General features: G+C 43.2%; 1 long non-coding RNA gene across 1 annotated transcript in view; it reads right to left on the bottom strand.

Annotated features, from left to right (window-relative positions):
• The window catches only part of LOC139041600 (uncharacterized), a 47,213-nt gene extending 25,272 nt beyond the window's left edge, over positions 1-21,941 (bottom strand). The window contains exon 1 of the long non-coding RNA XR_011497057.1: positions 21,556-21,941. This is a non-coding gene — a long non-coding RNA (uncharacterized lncRNA). The remainder of the gene's footprint in view (positions 1-21,555) is intronic.
• Between the last annotated feature and the right edge of the window lie 2,901 nt (positions 21,942-24,842).

The following is a 24,842-nucleotide window of genomic DNA, read 5'->3' as shown; positions in this document are numbered from 1 at the left end:
GTAAGCCTATGATGACTATAGATGACTTATTTGTCGCTGCGTCTGGTAATAGATGCTCAGTCATTAAGTGAGGGAAAAAAGAGGAAAACATTTATTATCATTTTGTTGGTGTTGTCATTCTGCATAAAACACACAGCCCACCCTCCACTGAGAAGATTCAGCAACATATCTGATTCTTGGAACAAAATCAGGTTCTGGGACCCCTGTATTTCACTTCAGGAAAATGAGGAAAGATTTGGGATTTGGGATCTCTGAGGAAAGGCTGCCAGGTGAGAGGTAATGCCTGCCCTGTTCTTCTGTCTGAGTCATGGTTCCAAAGGCAGAGACTACTAGCTCTTCAGTGTGAAAATCTCCAAGACTGTCAGCTCTGTGATGGACATTTAACAAGACTTCAGAAAGTATTGACCTTAGCCAGCACAGTCTCAAGGAGCTAATTCAGCATTAAAGCCAAGTCGACAAGCCACTTGTATAATTGAGGCTGAAAGCGGGAGAAGTGGGAGATAGAGTTTGTGGCATAAAGGACGGGTATGTCACCTCTGGAAAAAATACGAGTCACGTCAGCATGTCACCTCCCACTGCTGGCTACACGGAGATTTTAATGAAACAGTCTTGGGATTAATCTGCACTAAAGGCCTTCCTCACCCAGCTCCAGACAGAGGGTAATTTATAGCTTTAAGAGATGTCATCAGGTTTAATAGGCTTCAAATCTCACCTGAAAATCACTGACTCCTTACAGGGTCCAGTTTTTCAGTACAGCTCTTACATGCCTACCCATTTCACCTCATTCAGGAATGGGAATGGAGAGCAAAAGAGTCAAAACAGCCTCAAGCTTAGGGCCTGGAGAGGACCTTACTAGCCAGGGAATCACAGAGTCAAATGCCTATCGTAGCCAGCAGGGAGCATGAGGGAATCAAGTGGCTGGTCAGGCTCCCTCAGGGAAAGAGAGGACCTGTAGGAGCAATGACTTTTCAATCACAAGTAATTGTTGCCAGGCAGGAATTCTGATCCATTGTGGCCAGATAGGTTTTTCAAGAGAAGATGTATATTGATGTTTATAAGTGAAAATGTCCCTGTTCTTAAATATTGATAATAAATTTAATATTTAAAAAGTAATAAAACCAAATAATAATATTAATAAAATCACTATACAGGTAAGAAAGATAGCCAGCAGGTACTCACCAGCTTTGCTGCAGGGTTTGTGAAATCGTTCTATTTAAATTGTCAAGTAGACATTATCCCAGGCCCTTCAAATGATCCCCACCATCACCCTGGCAGCCCAGCCTGCCCAGAACCTCTGTCAGACTGTACCATCATCCAGCGACTACAGGGTTAACACCTAACGACAGACCCCAAGGAGCCCGTTTCAGCACCACGGCCAGCGTCTGTGTGGCTTGGTGGGTGCCTGCACTATGCTTGTGAATTATTTTCACTACCATCTCTGTGTACAGTTCAAACAAAACACACGCCAGGAGCATTGGCCCTACAGGAAATCAGTTTGAGGCCTCTGATTTGTTCCAAATCTCCTTATTTATTAGTTATAGAAACAGAGGCCGAGACAGAAGAAGGTACTTGATTGAAGTCAAGATACAAGCCACTGACAGATCCCTGATAGGGACCCAGGACCCCAAGCTCATAGGCTGGGACTCTGTCCTCTTTGTCAGTAGCTACCAAACCTATGGAGGCTGTGGACTGTTAAAAACACATACTTCTTGGGGCTGGCCCCGTGGCTGAGTGGTTAAGTTCACGCGCTCTGCTGCAGGCGGCCCAGTGTTTCGTTGGTTCGAATCCTGGGCGTGGACATGGCACTGCTCATCAGACCACGCTGAGGCAGCGTCCCACATGCCACAACTAGAAGAACCCACAACGAAGAATGCACAACTATGTACCGGGGGGCTTTGGGGAGAAAAAGGAAAAAAATAAAATCTTTAAAAAAAAAAATAAAAAAAATAAAAAAAATAAAAAAAAAAAACACATACTTCTTTACTCTACCCACCCCTAGCAAAACTCCATAGTGGGCCCAGGCATGGTATTTTTTCAAAAGCTCCCCAAATAATTCTGATGAGCAGCAGATCTGCAAAACATCGCCACCAACTGTGCCATTGCACACCAACAAACTTTAGCCTGTGGAAGAAACTCAGAAAGAAGGGAGAAATCTCTGTGAACATATTATTTAAATAATTCTTATCAGAGACTCATGTAGAAGACGTGTGTATATATGTTAGGACCACAAAATGGTTTTTCCCAAGCCCCTTAGATCTGTCTTACTGTCATACTGAACGGAAGAAAATAAAAGGAGGAAATTTTCAAAGATTGATGGTGATTGAGCAGCAGAGGAATGAGGATAACACAAGCACCAGCATCAGAACAGGACAGACAAATTTCAGCCCTGTTGCTGACTAGTTGTACATCCTCAGACACCACACTTAAGGTTTCTGGGTCTCACATCCTCCGTCTGTCAAATGGGGAGAGCAATACTTACCAGGCAAAGTAATTACAGGTTTCAGAGATAAACCAGTCAATTCTGGATTATCTTGGCAGTGGATTCCTGAGAGACAGTAAGAGCCTCATCCAGAGAGCCAGGTGGATATACAGCTTCCACCCAGCCCACAGGGGTAGCAGCACAGCCTTATCAGCCCCTGCCCAATATCCAAGCCCAGTCACAAAGGGAAGGACAGCCAGGCCTCTGTGGTACCTTCACCACCTCTGATGAGCACACTGATGAGTCCAGTTCAGGTGTCAATAATTGACTCTGGAGGTTTGCTAGCAGTGATTTGCAATTACCCATGAATGACTACTGGTACACTCTGCAGGTAACTGTAGAACCACCCTTAGTCACTAGGTACTCTGCACAGTACCTGCCATATAAGGGCAGCCATTATGACCATGATTGTGATTGTAAGACATGGCATAGTGGCTCAGAATACCACTCTAGGAGCCGGAGGAGTCAGTCCGAGGGGCCAGCAGGAGCGATTCCGTAGGCAAACGGGTCAATTTGAGGAAAAATGACAACTGAGTCTTCCGATCCATGAACCAGTATCTCTGTCCATTTATTAAGATTTTTTTAAGATTTTTTTAAGATCTCCATGCGGAGGCACAAATCAACAACATCAAGCAATATGAAAAAATACATTAAATCTCCAGAACAGAAAGAAAGCAACAAATACACAGAAAACAATCCCAAAGAAAATGAGATATATAACCTAAATGACGATGACTTCAAAACAGCCATCATTAAGATTCTCAATGAGTTAAGAGAGAATTCTGACCAACAACTCAACGAGTTCAGGAGCTATGTCACAAAAGAGTTTGATACGATAAAGAAGAACCAAACAGAAATATTGGAAATGAAGAACACAATAGAGGAGATTAAGAAAAATCTAGATGCTCTGAACAGTAGGGCCGATAATATGGAGGAAAGAATTAGCAATTTGGAAGATGGCAATATAGAATTGTTGCAGGCAGAGGAGGAGAGAGAAGCAAGACTTAAAAGATATGAAGAAACTCTCCGAGAATTATCAGACACAATTAGGAGATGCAACGTAAGGATTATAGGTATACCAGAGGGAGAAGAGAAGGAGAAAGGGGCAGAAAACCTATTCAAAGAAATAATGGCTGAGAACTTCCCAAATCTGGTGAGGGAGATGGATCTTCAGGTGACAGAAGCCAATAGATCTCCAAACTTTATCAATGCAAGAAGACCAACTCCACGGCATATAGTAGTGAAGCTAGCAAAAGTCAACGACAAGGAGAAAATATTAAGGACAGCCAGGCAAAAGAAACTAACCTACAAAGGAACCCCCAACAGGCTATCAGCAGATTTCTCAGCAGAAACTTTACAGGCTAGAAGAGAGTGGAATGATATATTCAAAAATCTGAAGGACAAAAATCTACAGCCGAGAATTCTCTACCCAGCGAAAATATCCTTCAAATACGATGGAGAAATAAAAACTTTCCCAGATAAACAAAAATTAAGGGAGTTCATTGCCACAAAACCTCCTCTTCAGGAAATCCTCAGGAAAACCCTCATTCCTGAAAAATCCAAAAAAGGAAAGGGGCTACAAAACCAAGAGCAGAGGAGATAAGTAGAAGGACAACAACAGAGAGTAGCAGCTCTACATCAGAACAGATTAAACCATGGGACGAGAAACAAAGGAAACTGAAGAAAACCGGAAAACAAGACACAAAATGGGAGTGGTAGGCCCCCACGTCTCAATAATCACTCTAAATGTAAATGGACTGAACTCCCCAATCAAAAGACACAGAGTGGCAGGATGGATCAAAGAACAAGATCCAACAATATGCTGCCTCCAGGAAACACACCTCAGCCCCAAAGACAAACACAGACTCAGAGTGAAGGGATGGAGAACAATACTCCAAGCTAATAATGAACACAAAAGAAAGCAGGTGTCGCTATACTAATATCAGACAAGGTAGATTTCAAAGCAAAACAGATAAAGAAAGATAAAGAGGGACAGTATATAATGATAAAAGGGACTCTCCACCAAGAAGACATAACACTTATAAATATATACGCACCCAACACAGGAGCACAAAAATTTGTAAAGCAACTCTTAATAGAACTAAAAGAAGACATCAACAACAATACAATAATAGTAGGGGACATCAACACACCATTAACACCAATGGACAGAACATCCAGACAGAAAATCAACAAGGAAATAATAGAATTAAATGAAAAATTAGACCAGATGGACTTAATAGATATATCTAGAACACTTCATCCAAAAACAGCAGGTTACACATTCTTCTCAAGTGCACATGGAACACTCTCAAGGATTGACCATATTTTGGGAACCAAAGCAAACATCAATAAATACAAGAGAGTTGAAATAATATCAAGCATCTTTTCTGATCATAACGCTATTAAACTAGAAATCAACTACAAGAAAAAAGCAGAGAAAGGTGCAAAAATGTGGAGACTAAACAACACGCTTCTCAACAAACAATGGATCATTGAAGAAATTAAAGAAGAAATCAAATATTATCTGGAGACAAATGAAAATGAGAACACGACATACCAAATCATTTGGGATGCAGCAAAAGCAGTCCTAAGAGGGAAATTCATCGCAATACAGGCTCACCTCACTAAACAAGAAAAAGCTCACGTAAGCAACCTCAAACGACACCTAACGGAACTAGAAAAAGAAGAACAAACAAAGCCCAGAGTCAGTAGAAGGAGGGAAATAATAAAAATAAGAGCAGAAATAAACGATATTGAAACAAAAAAGACAATAGAAAGGATCAATGAAACAAAGAGTTGGTTCTTCGAAAGAATTAACAAAATTGACAAACCCCTAGCCAGACTCACCAAGAAAAGAAGAGAGAAAGCACAAATTAATAAAATCAGGAATGACAGAGGAGAAATCACAACAGATACCAATGAAATACAAGAGATCATAAGAGAATACTATGAAAAACTATATGCCAACAAATTGAACAACTTGGAAGAAATGGACAAATTCCTAGACTCCTACAATCTCCCCAAACTGAATCAGGAAGAAATGGAGAATCTGAATAGACCAATCACAAGTAAGGAAATAGAAACGGTAATCAAAAACCTCCCCAAAAACAAGAGTCCAGGACCAGACGGCTTCTCTGGAGAATTCTACCAAACATTCAAAGAAGACTTAATACCTATTCTCCTCAAACTGTTCCAGAAAATTGAGAAAGATGGAGAACTCCCTAACACATTCTATGAAGCCAACATCACTCTGATCCCCAAACCTGACAAGGACAACACAAAGAAGGAGAACTACAGGCCGATATCACTGATGAACATAGATGCAAAAATCCTCAACAAAATTTTGGCAAACCGATTACAGCAATACATCAAAAAGATTATACACCATGATCAAGTGGGATTTATACCAGGGACACAGGGATGGTTCAACACCCACAAGTCAATCAACGTGATACACTACATCAACAAAATGAAAAACAAAAACCACATGATCATCTCAATAGACGCAGAGAAAGCATTCGACAAGATCCAACACCCATTTATGATAAAAACCCTCAGTAAAATGGGTATAGAAGGAAAGTACCTCAACATAATAAAGGCCATATATGATAGACCCACAGCCAACATCATACTCAATGGACAAAAGCTGAAAGCCATCCCTCTGAGGACAGGAACAAGACAAGGGTGCCCACTTTCACCACTCCTATTCAACATAGTACTGGAGGTGCTGGCCAGAGCAATTCGGCAGGAAAAAAAAATAAAAGGAATCCAAATAGGTAACGAAGAAGTAAAACTCGCGTTGTTTGCAGACGACATGATCTTATACATAGAAAACCCCAAAGAATCCACAGAAAAACTATTAGAAATAATCAACAACTACAGCAAAGTAGCAGGGTATAAAATTAACGTGCATAAATCAGTAGCATTTCTATACACTAACAATAAACTAACAGAAAAAGAACTCAAGAACTCTATCCCATTCACAATCGCAACGAAAAGAATAAAATACCTTGGGATAAACTTAACCAAGGAAGTGAAGGATCTATACAATGAAAACTACAAGACTTTCTTGAAAGAAATAGGCGATGACATAAAGAGATGGAAAAACATTCCTTGCACATGGATTGGAAGAATAAACATAGTTAAAATGTCCATACTACCTAAAGCAATATACAGATTCAATGCTATCCCAATCAGAATCCCAAGAACATTCTTCACAGAAATTGAACAAACAATCCTAAAATTCATATGGGGGAACAAAAGACCACGAATTGCTAAAGCAATCCTGAGCAAGAAAAACAAAGCCGGCGGAATCACAATCCCCGATTTCAAAACATACTACAAAGCTACAGTGATCAAAACAGCATGGTACTGGTACAAAAACAGGTCCACAGATCAATGGAACAGAATTGAAAGCCCAGAGATAAAACCACACATCTATGGACAGCTAATCTTCGACAAAGGAGCAGAGGGCCTACAATGGAGAAAAGAAAGTCTCTTCAACAAATGGTGCTGGGAAAACTGGACAGCCACATGCAAAAGATTGAAAATTGACCATTCTTTTTCACCACACACCAAAATAAACTCAAAATGGATCAAAGACCTAAAGATTAGGCCTGAGACAATAAGTCTTTTGGAAGAGAATATAGGCAGTACACTCTTTGACATCAGTTTCAAAAGAATCTTTTCGGACACTGTAACTCCTCAGTTGAGGGAAACAATAGAAAGAATAAACAAATGGGACTTCATCAGACTAAAGAGCTTCTTCAAGGCAAGGGAAAACAGAATTGAAACAAAAAAACAGCTCACTAATTGGGAAAAAATATTTACAAGCCACTTATCTGACAAAGGGTTAATCTCCATAATATACAAAGAACTCACACTGCTTAACAACAAAAAAACAAACAACCCGATCAAAAAATGGGCAGAGGACATGAACAGACATTTCTCAAAAGAAGATATGAATATGGCCAATAGACACATGAAAAGATGTTCATCATCGCTAATCATCAGGGAAATGCAAATCAAAACTACACTAAGATATCACCTTACCCCCGTTAGATTGGCAAAAACATCCAAAACCAAGAACGACAAATGTTGGAGAGGTTGTGGAGAAAGAGGAACCCTCATACACTGTTGGTGGGAATGCAAACTGGTACAGCCACTATGGAAAACAGTATGGAGATTTCTCAAAAAGTTAAAAATAGAAATACCCTATGACCCAGCCATCCCATTACTGGGTATCTATCCTAAGAACCTGATGTCAGATATCTCAAGAGTCCGTTGCACCCCTATGTTCATCGCAGCATTATTTACAATAGCCAAGACGTGGAACCAGCCTACATGCCCAGAAACTGATGATTGGATAAAGAAGATGTGGTATATATACACAATGGAATACTACTCAGCCATAAAAAAAGACGAAATTGGCCCATTCACAACAATGTGGATGGACCTCGAGGGCATTATGTTAAGCGAAATAAGTCAGTCAGAGAAAGACGAACTCTATATGACTCCACTCATAGGTGGAAATTAGTATATTGAGAAGGAGATCTGATCGGTGGTTACCAGGGAAAAGGGGGGGTGGGGGGAGGGTACGGAGGGGGAAGTGGTGTACCCACAACATGACTAACAAAAATGTACAACTGAAATTTCACAAGCTTGTAATCCATCATAACATTAATAAAAAAAAAAAAAAAAAAAAAAGAATACCACTCTAGAGCCAGACACACCAAGGTGCAGCTATTGACTTTGGACGTTATTTCCAAATGTCTCTAAGTTTGAAATTCATCATCAGTGAAATGAAGGCAATAATGGTATCTCTGCAATGAATTATTGCAAGGATTATATGAACTAGCATAGAAAAGGGTTTAGCATAGTGCCTAGCATGTAATAGATGCTCAGTAAATGCTCCTCTTGGTGATAACACCATTAATGTTAGTATTAATTTCACCATTCAACCTTAAGTTTGAGGGAGCCCTGACAACAGCATGTAAGATTTAGAGGTAGGACTAGCAGCCTAACAGGCCACCAGGGCCTAAGCAGGGGCCAGGCCTAAGCCCACAACTTACCCCATATACAGCAGTGTCCCATCAGGCCCCATGTGGTGCACACAAGTACCAAGGAGTACAGGAACCTCCTTCAAGTCCCTGAGTCCAGCAGTGGGGTGTTGCATCACAGTCTCAGCCCATAACCACCAGCAGGCACCTCCCAGCCTCAAACCCGTCAGAGAACCTGCTGGAAACTCATCCAACCACAGTGAGCCCTGCTCCTGGGGCTTGACTGAGTGAGGCAAAGGACGAATGCTGAGAGATCTCAAGCTTCTGGTGGCTCAGGAGACTCCAGGAAATGCCATGTGTGGATCCCAGGTCTCCACCCACCTCTTCTGCACAGATCTACACAACAGGTTACCTAGGCAGGCAGGCAGCCAACCCAGGATTCCAAGACAGAAGGCTTTGTGTATTTGATCTACATGCGTAGCCTTCCCTGACTGCTCTGGGATGCAGCACAGAGCCCAGCGACAAGGAGACAGGCTTCCAGAGAGAGATCGCTTGTATTCAGGGCCCAGCTCTATCTCATGCTCAGTGTGTCATTGTAAGGATCAGACAGACATGATTACATAAAGTGCTATAGATATCAGGATAATTGTTATTAACATTCATTATCATTACACAGTCTATGAATTTTCAGTCACAACACTCAATGTGCAAAAATGTAGTTTGCTATAATTGAACTCAATTTTTGAGTTAAGCTCCCATTTTGCCTGGTAAATAAACTTAATCTAGTTAACCCCAGGTAAAGTCATTCTCTCCCAGCTAAATGCAGAAATGTCAGGCTTCAAAGCCAATGTTTTCTCCTCTCTGCCCTCTTCTCCTAGATAGGAGATCTCAGCTATCCCAAGGCGAAGGTGAGGGACAGGGCTGTATTTTCATTGAATCTTCGTGTGGGAGAGCATTGAGTCCACAGTCACTCCAACATCCACATGTCTCCTTCGGACCCAAAGACTTTCCTGCCCATTTCTAAACTCAGATGCAGAAAACTTTTGGCTTCTTTGCCTCGCCCTTTATGAGGGGCTGTCACAGGCCCTTTGGTATCTACACGCACATTCATTGTTCCCACTGCCAAGTATTACTGCACTGAATTAGGATAGGAATGCTTTGGGGCTCCCCCAGACACACTGGGCAGTGAGTTTAGCACCCCTCTGCAGCAGGTCCCTCCAAACTCATTGAGGGTCTCTACAGCCACTAGCTGTCCTCAGGGCTCATCCAGGGCACAGGGTCACAAACCAAATAGACTTTGTCTCTGCCCTTATGGAATCAGTGACAGAAAACAAACAGCACACAGTGAACAAGTAAATGAATATGAGATTACAAATTGAGAAAGTGCTGTAAGGAAACAAATAGAGGCGGTGGTAGCAGAAAATGGTGGGGGAGGGGCTACTTAGACACAGTGATCAGGATCAGGGAAGGCTGTCTGCGGAGGTGACGGATATACTGAGACCTGAAGCAAGGGCAGGAGCCCACCCTGTGAAAGACAGGATTAGGGAGAGGGGATGGATGGACATTCCAGGCAGAGAAAATGGCATGTGGGGAAAAGGCCCTTAGCAGAGCCTGAGCTTGATGTGTGTTGGAGCACAGGGTCAGGGTGGCTGGAACAGAATCAGAGAGGAGGTGAGCAGAGCCTGTGGGTCATGGTAAAGAGTTTGAATTTATCCTAAGCAAAATGTGAAGTCATAGAAACGTTCATTTTCAGTTATTTTGTTTCTATCATTAAAGGATTTTAAACAAGGATGAGATGGATTTCTTGCTCCTAAAATATGTTAACAATCATTCTCAACACAGACAGTACAGCCACCCCCAGGAGACATTTAATAACGTGTAGGAACATTTTTGGTTGTCACAATGATTTGAGTGCACTACTGGCATTTAGGAATGCCCGGGGATGCTAAATACTCTGCGACATACGTGACAGTCCTTCTCAATAAAGAATTGCCCCACCCCAAGCCCTGGTGTTCCTGGTAAGATTCACCAGGGATCTGGCAGCTTGTGGAGGCAAGAGCAAAGGGAGGACAAGAGTAGTCGTGGGGGCGCTGGCTCAGTGGCGTAGTGGTTAAGTTCACACGCTGCACTTCAGCAGCCCGGGGTTTGCAGGTTCAGATCCGGGGCACGGACCTAGCACCACTCATCAAGCCATGCAGTGGCAGCATCCCACACAAAGGAGAGGAAGATTGGCACAGATGTTAGCTCAGTGACAATCTTCCTCCAGCAAAAAGAGGGAGATTGGCAACAGATGTTAGCTCAGGCCCAATCTTCCTCGCAAAAAAACACTTTTAAAAAAGAGTGGTCATGGAGACATCATTTGGATGGCATTGGTGTTGTCCAGGTGGGAAAAGATGATACCGAGAATAAGACTGGGGCCTCAGAGATGGAGAAAAGTGAAAAACTGGGCGGGTATGAGAGGACATTGTAAACTGGCCACTCTGCATTTCTTGTTAAATGAGACACAGTCCCAGAGTCTTTATCCACACCACTCCTAGTGGCCATTAGCAATTGTTTCCAGTAAATGATTGGAGCGAACCTACTTGGAAAATACCAGATTTGGGTAGTCATTCAGAGATAGAGAAAGAGAGCACGAAAGGAAGAAATGGGAAGTAAGTCTGGAAGGGACCCTGTGGGCAGGTTGTGATGGAATGACATCTGCTCTTCCTTCTTTTACAGGCTTCCTCTTGGATGACTGCCACCTCTCTTCCTCACTCCCACCCCTACCAAAGCCTCACAGCTGTAATTTGCATGTTCTCCACAATTCTTTTTTTAAAAAGCCCTAAAGACTTGCCTATCATTCAGAAAATTAGCTGTCATACATAATTAGGTTAATTTGGCATAACAGTCATCTGAAATGTGAACGGGCTATTAACAACGAAAGCAAACAGATGGAGTGGGTGTCCTTCCTCTGCTGAGCAGGGTGGTTAAGTCACGAGCTCTGCACACAAACTCCCATCATGCCTCTCCCAGAAGAGAAGCCAGCATGCTTGGACAGCCTTCACAGAGCCCAGCATCTCAGGAGAGCCCCACTCAGAAGCACTTATGGTAACCGATAACCCTGCGGAAACAGAGCCAGCATTCACCCCAGGAAGTGACCCAACCTTGGGCAAATTCAGAAACAATCCCATTCAGAATCAGTAACACTTACTGTGTCTCCTGTCTGCCTCTTGATCAACCCCAACCTGTATCCTCTTGTGGACTGACAAAGATTACAGATGGATCCCTAGGATGAGGACAAGTCAAGTTTTCCATTCATGGGGAGAAAGGAAATATACCAGGTGGGAAACAGATGCACGTAAGTGAGTTTCTTGTTAAGAATGCCAGATTCATTAGAATCTTTACCAACTGCAGCTTCTTCACGTCACACAGATGCCTACACATCATCGACCCTTCCTGAAGACTGCCTGCCCTCTTGCTCAGGCAGTGTGGCACTTCGATGCACACTCACAGGCATAAGTGCTCATATGATCACTCAGACATCTAGGAAAGAGTTTAAAACATACCTACCTTAAGCCAAGACATTGAAACTAGATATCAAGATAGGCCACAGTGAGGAAGCAAACCATCTTCCCTCTCTTGGTCCCCTGATTAATTGGCTATGGCTATTAAGTCTACCTGTCACACTAAATCACCTGAGGAGGTGTTTTACCTGGTTTACCATAAACCAAACTTTCTCTTAAGGATGTTCTTATCAAGAAAGCTTGCCTAATTATGTTCAGTCAATCATAACAGAAAGTGGAATGGGGAATCCATGCATTAAAAGGCAGTCTTTCAATGGTGCTTGACTAGTAGGGGCTAAAGACATGAAGCTGGACACATTTCTGAGCCAAAGACAAGAGGCAGAAGCCCCAGGACTAGAGATGGGCTTAAGGTCCTGCTGGTTACAGATTGGCACCTAACCAAGCGTCCTTTTGACTCCGGAGGTAAAAGCATAGCATAAGAGGGCAAACTGCTCAAGTCCCCACATATTTCTGAGTGGTAACATCACACACCTAGTTAGTATTATGTCTGAAATTGACCTTCACCAATCCATATTATCCATGCCACTATCCAAGACTGGCTTGTGGAAAGTTACATAAATAATTTTCCTATTCTAAATATATCTGGAGACTTGAATCTTTCCAGAATCATTTATAAGGTTATAACAGACACTATTGATGGCTCCAATTCCCTCAGTTCGCTTTAGGTCACCTGAAACTGTGATAGATGGTTCCAAAATGGTGACGGCCTCCTGCCTCAAGCTTTCGCACTTCTCTTCTTCACTGCCTGAGGACTTTCTCCAGCAACACCAGAGTTTACTCCCCTAAATGGAAGTGTAAACTGGAACTTCTGGTGGCCAGGGCACCAGGGACCATCCTCAAGAGAGATGGAAGGAAGGAAGTAAATGCCTTAAATTCCCTGCCTTCTGGTGGACAACTCCAGATGTACTCCATACAGTTTCTTATAGGGTCCCCGGACAGATGAATTCCCAGTAACCCACTCATTTACATACCTTTTACGGACCTGTCTCCCTTCGCTGTCTTACTCTTCCCAATCCCTCACTTGAGCTTCCTGGGTGCATCTCTGAAATAAAACACCAGCAGAAGTCCTAGAATGATAACCTGCTTCTGCAGGAATCCAAACTAAGACAAAGACAAAGGTAGTTTTAATCATTCCCTAACTGATAAACTTTATAATATGGTATTTTCTTACATGCTCTTGGAAATGTATGCACGCATATCTTTCTATGCAGATACATACATAAACGTTTTTAATGAATGAGGTTAAGTTATTCAATAAATGCAAAGATACACCATCCAGATCTTTTTGCCCCAGATGCTGGGAGTGCTGTCAAGGTCATCCTCTAGCTATCAGCCCACTCAAAGAATGCTTACCAGCAGAATGTGCCTAGCCCCTCAGTGAGTCCAACCCCCATATTGGGTCCTTGGCACTTTGGATAGGGGAGATCACAGAGGGGAAGACCAAGTGAAAGCCACTGAAACCATGCCTCCACCACTGGCCAAAACAGAAACTCTACGATGTCACATTTCAGGGAGGTAGGGTAGGTGGGGAGCTGGATATTAGCCACTCTTAGAGATCTTAAGAATGAAGGGAGAATGGTCCCTATCAGCTATTTATTTAATTCACTAATCTAGTCCTTGAAGAAACCAGATGGATCCTGAAGAATGACTGTAGACTCCTGCAGACATAGCCAAGTAGTGACCCCATTTGTTCTTAGGAGTAAACTCATGAAGAAATGTGTGGACCCTTCATAAAGAAAGAAGCAAAATTTTACTAAAGAGCATGAAAGAAGACTTGAATAAATGATGAGCCATATCGTGTTCCTGAAATGGAAGATTTAATATTTCAGAGATGGCAATTCTTCCCATATTTATCCACATTTTAACAGTCTCAATCAAATACCAAAAGACTTATTTTTAGAATTTGAAGACATTATTCTAAAATTAATTTGAGGAATAAATGAACAAGAATGGTCAAAGATGTATTAAAGAGAAAATTATCAGTGGGGAGAGGAGTGGCAGGATGATTCTATCATGGGATATTTAATTCACTATAAACCAAAATAATTCAAATAGAGACATATCAAGTTTAAAAATAATAAAAAGAGAATTCAGAGTGAAGCTTTAAAATGTCAAAGTAAGGACCTCCAAAAATTTGTTCCTCCGTAAAAGCAATGAGGACACTGGAAAAAAAAAAAATCAAAATCTTTTTTCAAAAGATTTTTCAGAACTCTGGAAATTAACCAAAAATTGTCAACATCTTGAGAGCATTTATCAAGAAAAACAGCTGACTCTTGGTAAGAACAGTGAACTTAGTGGTGTTTCAACTTGTCCTGGTCCCCTCCCCTTCCCCTCAGATCCACAGCAGCCTTGAAAACCAGAAGCCTTGAAACCATGGTAGCTGCTAAAACCAGCAGCCTCAGAAACAATAGGAGATAATTGTTTAACCCCACAGATGTCTGAGGGAGTAATACTTGTTGGGTAATCATGAGGCTCCGCACAAAACTTAAAAAAAAAAATTGGGGAAAGAGCTATTCATAGGAGGTCTTAAAAGTAGATTCCCACATTCCAGGGAATCTAGTAGGCCATGTGCATGCGCAAGGCCCTGGCATGCCCAGAAAAGACATGAGAGGGCCCTAACTTCTCACCTACCACTGATCTTGAGGCCCTGACAAGCAGGAAGTGAAGGCTAAGGTAGAGCTGCCAACTTCCTGAGCATTGGAGGGCTGCCCCCAACACAGAGAGTGCCCCTTGGAAAAGTGTAGATGACTTATTGGTTCAAGGAATTTAAGGAAATCATTGTCCAGTCATGAGCTGACCACTAAAATAATCAAACTGAGAAGTCAGTGCTCTCACATGACACGTAACACAGGCTTTACAGAATTAGTCCAGAAAAGTCACTAAACAGCGATAAATTCTGAGAAGAGGGAATGTCTGATTTCCAGAATTGCAAAATTGTATTATTTTAAATGTCCCATTTTCAGAAAAAAGTTATGAGACATGCAAAGAAACAGGGAAGTATCACACACACACACACAAACACACATACACACAAAAGCAGTCAATAGAAACTGGTTTTTAAGGGAGTCCGCATGTTGTACTTAGAAGACAAAGACTTTAAATCAGGTTTTATAAATATTTTCAAAGATTTAAAGGACACCAGTTCTAAAGAATCAAAGGAAAGTTGTGAGCATGATGATCACCATATAGACAATACTAATAAAGAGACATAAAATATTAAAAAGAGCCAAACAGAAACTCTGGATATGAAAAAGAACAAACAGATTTTTTAAATAAATCACTAGAGAGATTCAACAGCAAATTTTAGTTGAAAGAAGAATCAGCAAGCTTGAAGATAGATCAGTTGAGATTACCCAGTCTGCGGAACAGAAAGAAAAAAGAATGATAAAAATGAACAGAGCTTCAGAAAACCTGTGGGACAATGTCAGATATACAACAACATAGGTATAATGGAAGTCACAAAAGGAGAGCAGAGAGACAGGCAAAAAGAATACTTGAAGAAATAATGACCAAAAACTTCCCAAATTTGATTAAAACCATTTCTCTACATAGGTATGACACTCAATAAATTCCTATAGGATAAGCTCAAAGAAGTTCACACCTAGCCATGTTGCAGTCAAGCTGTCAGAAACAGAGTACAGAAATAGTCCTACATAGATCTGGGAACTTAGTGTACAATACAGGTGGTATTTTGATTCACCGAGGAAACCTGGAGAGTTCAGTTAATAAAGCTGGGCCATCAGATTAGTGACTTTGGAAAAAAAAGGCAATCCTGATTCATTCCTTTTTCCAAAATAAACTCGCAACTGATGAAAGATTTGAATACAAACAACTGAAAGCATAAAAGCACTGAGAAGAGGTTGCAGTCCCACACGGTGATGCAGGAGGCTCCCGAAGCCCCCTGCCCTGGACACACCAAGCATACAGCTGCCTATGGAGCAATTCCTCTGAAAGAAATCCATAACCCGCCTGAAGGACACCTACCTGAAGGGCCAAGGAGAAAATACCCACATGGAAACAGGTAGGAAAGGCTAAGATACACTCTCACCATAAGCTCCATTCCTCACACAGCAACACACGATTGGGAGGGAACCCCCAACTCCAGCTTCCCCTTGAGGAGTGAAGGTTTGGGCCTGACATCCAGCACCCCAACTCTTAAGACCTCTACCTGAGGGAGGGGCCCCCAAAATGCCTAGCTCTGAAAGCCAATGTGGCTTGCACCCACAAGACCCATAAGACGGTAGTAAATTTAAAAAATAGTTCTTGAGAGGCTCAGTGGGACTAGCTGTGGCTATCTCTCCAGGGCTCAGCCCAGAAGGAGGCCTGTCTCCCAATCTTTGCCTGAAAGAGCCCTATTTGTGCCCTTCAAAAGCTGTTGCCTGAGGGTCAGGCTTATTTAGCACACTTCTAGGGGCTGACTGCAATCCTCGCCAGAGACTGGGGATGTCAGTGAGCACCATCTCAGCATCCTCCCTCTGGCCCAATTCAGGTCACTGGTGTCTCCCTGGAAGGAGTCTCTGCACACATCTGTCACCCAGCTTTTGCAGCCGCCACCCAGAGGATGCAATCCTCGATCACTTGCCTCTCGTGGCCAGCAGAGCTTGCTTTCACCAGTCCCACAGGACTGTAGCAAAGAAAGAAATAGTTCTTAACCAGCTATCCTCCAAGGGCTCTGAGCAGAGGGAGGAGACAGAACACTCATCTTCCGGTCATTCACTGAAAGAGGCCTATTTGCATACTTCAGAGTGCGGGCTGAGGGTCCAGCCTCCAATCAGCCTGCATCTAGTGCTGATAAGACTATTCTCTTTGGGAGACTGACAGGTCTTGGCAAACCCTCAACTACTGGAGGCCACTAAGAACAAAGAGGGTGGCTTGGATGATCCAAAGGTTTGAGTGACAACCAAGAGCTCGGGTGAGGCTGAATGGTAAGGTCAATCTCCTGCAGGAGACCATGCCATCGAGACCGGGAGTGGTGGCTGTTTTATCAAATGCACAGAAAACAACACAGAGCATCAAAGAAATCAAAGAAATAAAGGATCAGACAACAAAAGCAAAGATAAGCAAGTGGGACTATATCACACTAAAAAGCTTCTGCACAGCAAAGGAAACTATCCACAAAATGAAAAGACAACCAATGGAGAGGGAAAAATATTTGCAAATCATATGTCTGATAAAGAGTTAAAATAAAAAATATATAAAGAACTTGTACATCTCAATAGCAAACAAACAATCCAATTTAAAAGTGGGCAGAGAAACTGAATAGACATTTCCCCAAAGAAGACAGACAAATGGCCAACCGGTACATGAAAAGATGCTCAACATCACTAAAAATCATCAAGGAAATGCAAATCGAAACCACAATGAGATATCGCCTCACGCCTGTTAGAATGGCTATCAGAAAAAAGACAAGAATCTAAAGACACCATAAAAGACAGAAAAGACAAGAATAAAGACAAGTGTTGGCGAGAATGTGGAGAAAAGGGAAGTCATGCTGTGTTGGTAGGAATGTAAATTGGTTCAGCCACTATGGAAAATAGTATGGAGGTTCCCCCCAAAATAATAATAAAGCTTCCATATGTCCAGCAATCCCACTTCTGGGTACATAGCTAAAGGAAGTGAATACAGGATATCCCAAAGATATGTGAAACACATAAGACTTAACACACGTGTGTTTACAAATCAGAAAAGAAAGGCATTCACAGAAGAAAGAAAAAGCAAAATAGCTAATTAACAACAACTATGGTATATCACTCATATTTAAAGACAAAATTGAAATACAGTCCAATGTAATTTTCACATATCAGATTATATTTTATCTTCTTTAAATTTATGTCAGAGCAGACAAGGATGTGGTAAGTAATTATTGTGATAATAATTTTGCAATATACATGCATATCAAATTATCGCATTTTATACCTTAAACTTACTCAATGTTATATGTCAATTATATCTCAATAAAACTGGAAAATAAAAACTTAGAAAGATATGGTAACTAAGAATAGTCCTGGACAATGTGGGGGATCAAAATTTGCCACCTCAAAATGTGTCTCTTTTGTTTGATTATTTTTAAGGATAAAAGACTTCGAAAGAAACTTCAAACTTTCCCCTAGCTGCCTGAAAGAACTTAAGATAGAAGGCCTGTCCCAGGAAGGAGCTGTCGCCATAGAGAACTCTAGGTGTGGTAGACAGGAAGGCACCTGGCGAGGCCCATGTTTACCCAGCTTAGATGGCCCAGCAAACAACAAACATTCGTTTACCAAACATTTGCTTCTCCACCTCCGTGTGAATTGCCTTCTTCTCCTTTGGAGTCCCAAATCACTACCCCCAACATCCTCCTTTTGTCCTTAGCTGAAGGTGGTATTTAAGATAGCAGCTTTTGCCATTTTGGCAAGTTACTCAGTTTTCCTGCGTTTCTCCCATGTATGCATGTTATTAAACGTTGTTTGATTTTCTCCTGTTAATCTGTCTCATGTCAATTTAATTCCTAGACCAGCCAGAAGGACCTAGAGGGCAGAGAAATAATTCCTCCTCCCCTGTGACAGCAATTTGGTAATATTTACATTAACACTTTTGCTGTTTATATTTTGCTTCAGTGTTCCCACACACAGCTATTTTAGCCTGTAGAAACACTTATACCAAGTGCAAAAAAATATATCCAATAGAATGTTTATTACAGTGAAGTAACAGTAAAAAATTGGAAAAACCTAAATGCCCATCAACAGATTTTGATCAAATTATCTGTGATTGATGATGATGATATTTAATATGTTACCTACCTTTAAAACTATATAAACTTTAAATATGTTAATCACAATGGCTGTCTCATAGACTACAAATATGAAAACATTTCCTTTACTACTTTATTAACTCTATGCCAAGACTTCATCTCTGAAAGACAGAATACACAAGATGCTGCTGAGAGGCAGAGGGATTGGAAAACAAGAATCAGAGAATATCAGAGTTGGAAGAGCAATTAGAGACCATCCAGTCCCCTATTTCATTCTTCATTGGGAGAATTACGACCCAAAAAGGTGAAGTAACTTGCCCAAAGTCACACGCTGATAGAGAAGCTGTAAGACCTCAGGGCTTCTGACTGCCAGTTTGCTACCCAACATAAACACAGGTTCATTTACAGCCACACAAGAGGCACCAAAAGAAAAAAAAATGAAACTCTAGGCTTGTGGCAAGGAAAGGGGACTTTATCGTTGAAAGGCAGGCAAACCAGGAGATGGGAGTTAAAACCCAAATCCACCTCCTGGCAGGGAAAAAGGTAGGGTTATTTTTGTTTGTTTGTATTTTGGTGAGGAAGATTCGCCCTGAGCTAACATCTGTGCCAATCTTCCTGTTATTTATTTTTCTTTTGCTTGAGGAAGATTCACCCCGAGCTAAGGTCTGTGCCAATCTCCCTCTATTTTGTATCTGGGCTGCTGCCACAGCATGGCTGACTCGGTGTAGGTCCGCACGGGGATTGGAACCCAGGCGGCTGAGGCAGCATGCACTGAACTTAACCGCTTTGCCACAGGGAAGGTAGGGGTTTGACCTGGGGCTTTAGGTGGGGGAGAGGGAGCATGGGGCCGTGCTGATTGGTGCCTTCCCACCAGCCTGCATCTGGCCTGGTGAGGCTGAATCTTGGTGTCTGGACATGGACTTCCTGGGAAAGAGAGCTCACTCTTACACTCAGAAGGGACAGAAAGACCTGGTTAGTTTTGAACAACCGTTGATTATGCTGAGTACCCGTAGCTGCATTTAGCAAAGCTGATCTCAGAGTCTTTTGTTCTGGGGAAGACTTTTTAACTTCTTTGTTCTCAGCTTAAAGTTTAGTCTTTTGCTCCCAGAAAAATTGTAAGCCACTTGGGGGCAGCTCTTTTCTCTCTCCCTGGCTTCTCCTCCTCCACGATTTACACAGCAGAGTCTTGATGCATAGGTTACAGAAGGAAGACCAAATGGTTCAATTAAATGATTGACTGATTCTCATCCAGGCAAACTGCTTGTGCTGTCGAGACATAGGACTTCCCGTTATGACCTGTCTGCCCTGGTCATTTTAACAATCAGATCCACTGAACGGCCAGGCATACATCGCTTTCAAAGCAGTGACTAGAGTCAAATAGCTAAGTGCCTCCAGGCCAAAGATCTCTCCACATCATAATGGAAATTTCTTAAGGGGTCCTAGGAAGACTTTACATATAATTCACTGAACCTTAAGGCCAACATTTGAACTATTTTCTACCAAGTCCTGTCTGTTACAAGACTGGTATAAAGCATTACCCTGGAACTCAGAAAGTTTATCCCCAATCCTGTGCTTTCTTACTGTAGCAAGACACAGACTGGATGTTCTGTTCCTCTTGAGGGCACTTTTCTGTCTGCTTCTTCCAGAAACAAATCCTGAGACAAGATTCAAGAGTAAGACATTTATTTGGAAGGTGATCCCAAGAAACACAGGCAGGGGAGTAGCAAAGTAAGACAGAGCAGGAAGTAACCAATAAAGGGTAGGTGACTGAGCTGATGACTGCAGCAGGCAACTGGGGCTCGACCCTTGTGGGGAACTCTTGAGATCCAGCCTAGCAACAAGAGTTATCTCCACAGAGGGTAAGGGAGGGGGCATCCGCACACCAACTCAAGCTAGCTGCCCGTTGTAAGCTGTTCGTGGGGGTGTATTATGAGAGAGCTCTCAGGCAGTTGGAAGTCTGCACTACAATGTTAAGACCCAAGGGTGTAGGGTGGGCCACAGGCGTTATCTCCCACAGATATTTTATCAGCAAAGGAACAGCTAAATTTCAACTAAAAGGAGGGACTGAGTGAGAAAGAATTTAAATCTTGAGATAGGGCTTTAAGCCCCACCCCAAATCCCCACCCCCAGATTGTACTTATTGCCCAAAAGGCCCACCTACCCATTCACTAACTTCTCCAGGTCCCCCAAGCAAAGAGAGACATAAAAACCGTTTCAGGTTAATCAGAAGTAAAATATTTTGCATAATAAGATCACTGTGGATAGTAATTGGAGCTACTCCATGGCAGAGAGTGTGTGCCTGAGTGCAGAGCTGCCATATGCATTTTATTGGTACTGAGAAGAGGTAATTGAAGCAGAGCAGTTTCTCTCTATGGTGGGTAAATGGGCTTTAGCAGCAACAGCAGGAACCTCATTATCACCTGGGGACTCTGGGCATGCTCCATGAAAGAGACCATCTGTGGCCATTTTTGAGGATGTGCCCCCAGCACTGGGCAGGCTCCACAAAGAGGGTCGTGGCACCACTTCTGAGTTCTTCCATCCCTCGCTGACCCCATTGCGCCTTGTGCCAAGAGGTTCTCTCCCTCATCATCATTCAGCCACAGGGCAGTCATGGACAATCCCATTTCTCAAGGTGGGCCCTCTACCTCCAGGGTCTCTTGGTCTGGGAGAGCAATCACAGGAAAATGGGGCCCTGGAGGAAGGGGATGAGTACCTCGTAGTTCCAAGTTAAGAGCAAGGAGAAAATAAAAAATTCATGAACCAAATCATTGGTTCATAACTCACCTTATGATGCCAGCTTTGTTCCAAGTGCAGGAGATGAAAGGAGAGGAATGCTAACAGGGCAGCTGTTACTGCTCCAAATGGGCAGGCAGGCAGTTCTGGCTACAGGGCTGCTGGGGGCAACAGTCTCTGGCTGATTGATTCGCCACTGCCTTCCATTAAGTTGCTGCGCATTGCGAGGCTCCCTTTTGGACACTGGTCATGCACTTTATTTGAAAGGAAATCTTCTTGGTGGGGAGGAGGAGACAGGCATGTGATTTATTGACTGCTCAGGCAGCAGCGGCTCTGTGCTTCAGACTCCCTGCACGTCTTTCCTGCTGTCTGTGCCTCGTGTACCTTATAAGACAGGACTCAGGAGTCGGGGAGCAGGAGAAGGCAGAGTGGGCAGATTCTGCATTTTATGGAACTTCTGAACCCTCCCATACCCACCCAGCGATATTTTCACAAGATACAGAGGTCATTAGGAGATGAGGGAGGAACTAAAAGAAAAAAAAACAAGGAAACATGAAACTTTGCTCTTCAAAGAGTAGAAAAGTCAACTCCATGTGCCACACGCATCCACAACTTCCAGGCACAGTTAGAGGCTTTTGCCCAAGTGCTTTTCAAAGGCAAATTAACCTGCCTTTTCATGGGTCCTGTGTTTTTGTAAAGTCCAGGAGTCCCATGGGGCATAACTCTCCAAAGTGTGCCACCCGCAACTCCGCAATCTGCCCGCAGGGCCCCTCCTTTTCCCACCCCTCCAGGGGAAGCTCTGGGTGCCTGCCCTGAGTGAATCGTGGCCCACCACCTTCACAGTGGTCTCTGCTGCTCTCCTTTCCCACCAATGACACTGCAGTCAAGATGCATTCTTTTTAGTCTCGTGAAGTTACCGTGCACGCCCTTGCCGTCTGCTCTAACTGGGCTGGGTATCTCCTGGCTCTCCACTTGCGGAAGAGGAGCTCTTTGACACTCAGCTCGACTGCCTCCTCCCCACAAGGCCATAACAAGCCCTCTTCTTGTGCTCTCCTTGTGCTTGCCGGTCCCTCTGGTGCAGCTGTCAGCGGCCTCTGCTTTGTGTCCTACCTACTGGAGCAACACAGGTCTCCTCTACCAGGATCTGCAGATCCCAGATGCAAGGATCACACTGGTCAAACGTGTGTGTGCGTGTTTATCATGTACAGGTGTATGCACATGCACACATATACATATATACAGTAGGCACTCAACAAATTCTTGTTGAATGAATAGATAAATGAATAAATATTTGCCTGAGCTTTCTATGATGTAACATTCTTACCTTCACTAAGATTTGAAACATCAAGGGTGAACGGCACTGGCTGAGCAACTATTTTCCAGACACTGCTATTGTAATCTACACATATGTTTCCTCATTCTGATACTTAATCACATTGTGGTCAGCGTGAGGTATAATCCCGATGTCATCTAGGTGTACCAGTCTGTGAATAAGAAGGCAAGTACCAGTAACATTTAAGTTTGAACCACCTGCTGAGTGAGGAACATGGTTTTCCAGGAACATGGGGCCTCCCAATATCACCTCCGGGTATTTCTAAGAGTTCCCCTGAGGATAGTCTCAGGAGCCACAAACCTGGCCCAGCTACGTCTTCACTGGCCCAGCACTGGACTGACTCCCAGCCTGCCCGTGGCCAGACGCCCATCAACGTGTTTGCAAAGTGTACACTGCTTCCCAACATCTCAAAGCCACCAGACACACTGGGGCCCGTGCTGGACGAAGAGAATCCTGCCTCCAGCCACGGCACTCTTCATGGTCTGTGGACATGAGCAGAGTGGCTTCGGGGCCCAGTTCATAAGACTTTTGTCACACCACTTCTGTGGCTTCTGGTCCCGACTCGTGTGGCCATTGGACTCACATCTGACCCGGAGGCTGAGCAAGACATCCAAGATGCAGCCCCTCATTATCCTTATCAGCATATTCCAACACCAACAGCAATCTCCTCCCAGCCTCCCAGTCATGAAACAAAATCCCCTATACATTCAACCCATGTGGTGGAAAGCAGAGGTACAGAGCAGGGGCACGTGGGCAACCCCAGCAGCCTGAGCCCTGGCCCGCTTGCCGACGTGCTCTGCCAAGCAACCGTCTCTAATAGGTGCAATTACACTTGCCAAGCTCTGGGCTCCGTGCTCTACATTCATTTTCTCATGTTAACTCTTGCCTCAATTCTGTGAAGATACCTATTATTTCCTCCCATTTCCAGATGAGAAAAGCAACAAGCAGGAGTTAAATAAGTTGCCTGAATTCTCAAAACTAACATCAGGGTTGGAATCTGAATCCAAGCCCATCTTACTCCAAAGCTGTGCTTTTAACAATAGGATCCACTACTTCTCATGTTAGCCTTTTCCCTCTAATTAACCTGTAAGTTTCTCCCAAGCTGTTCGGATATTTGCAGTTCTGTTGTTCATGGGGCGGATCCTTGTGCTGAGCAGGAAGTTGCTGAAGTTACAATCCCGAGGTCATTCTAAATTGCAAAGGGAAGTTCCCCTCCCCAGAAGCCCATTACTTCTCTTGGGAGCTCCCTATCTCCTTCCTTTAAGCAGGAAATATACATCAAACAAGACCTTTAATTAGCCCTCACCATTCGCTCCTACATCCTGTAATAATTATAGTTGGCGATGTCATTCTGAGTCCCCTGGGTAGCATGGATATTATGGACTATTAGAGGCTGTTCTGAAAGCTGGCCGGCAGTCTGATTCATATTAGGCCAATTGCTTTAACTGAAATTAAAATCTGTCAAGGATAGTTGGACGATGGGTCTTGGCAGCTGACAGGAACCCTCACCGAGCCGAGCAGAACTCCCTCGGGGAGCGCAGCCGTCTCGTCTCAAGGTGAAGCCTGGATATTAGTGAGAGACCAGACTTCGAAGGGACACATTCTCTGGATTTGTAGCCCTGGACAGACCCCCTGGCTCTGGTAACTACCTCCACTGGAATCCACCCGGGCAGTAAGTGTTCCGTTCTTTTGCACGGCCTTTGGGGGTTCTCAATGACGACCGACGTTGAAAACACGGAGCCAGTGGTCATGGATTTTACAGTTTAGTTGTTATAACAAGTCTATTAGTTGCCTGCCTAACATCTATTTCCCTCATTTTTAACAAAACGCTGGGTTTGTGGGAGCAGCAATATGATCTGCTAAAAAGAACCTTTCACCCAGTCTCGTTTTAGCGAAAGCCAGTCGGGTGACACAGTTATGGGGAATGAGATCAAAAGGAACTCTGCTTCAAGATTTCTGGGAAAACTCTTTTCTAACAGAAGGAAATGGATATGGTTATGCTTCC

This window comes from Equus asinus, chromosome 22, assembly GCF_041296235.1.
Source record: "Equus asinus isolate D_3611 breed Donkey chromosome 22, EquAss-T2T_v2, whole genome shotgun sequence".
Taxonomy (NCBI): domain Eukaryota; kingdom Metazoa; phylum Chordata; class Mammalia; order Perissodactyla; family Equidae; genus Equus; species Equus asinus.
Note: the sequence above shows the minus strand (reverse complement) of the source record. Positions and strands in the feature narration are given on the sequence as shown.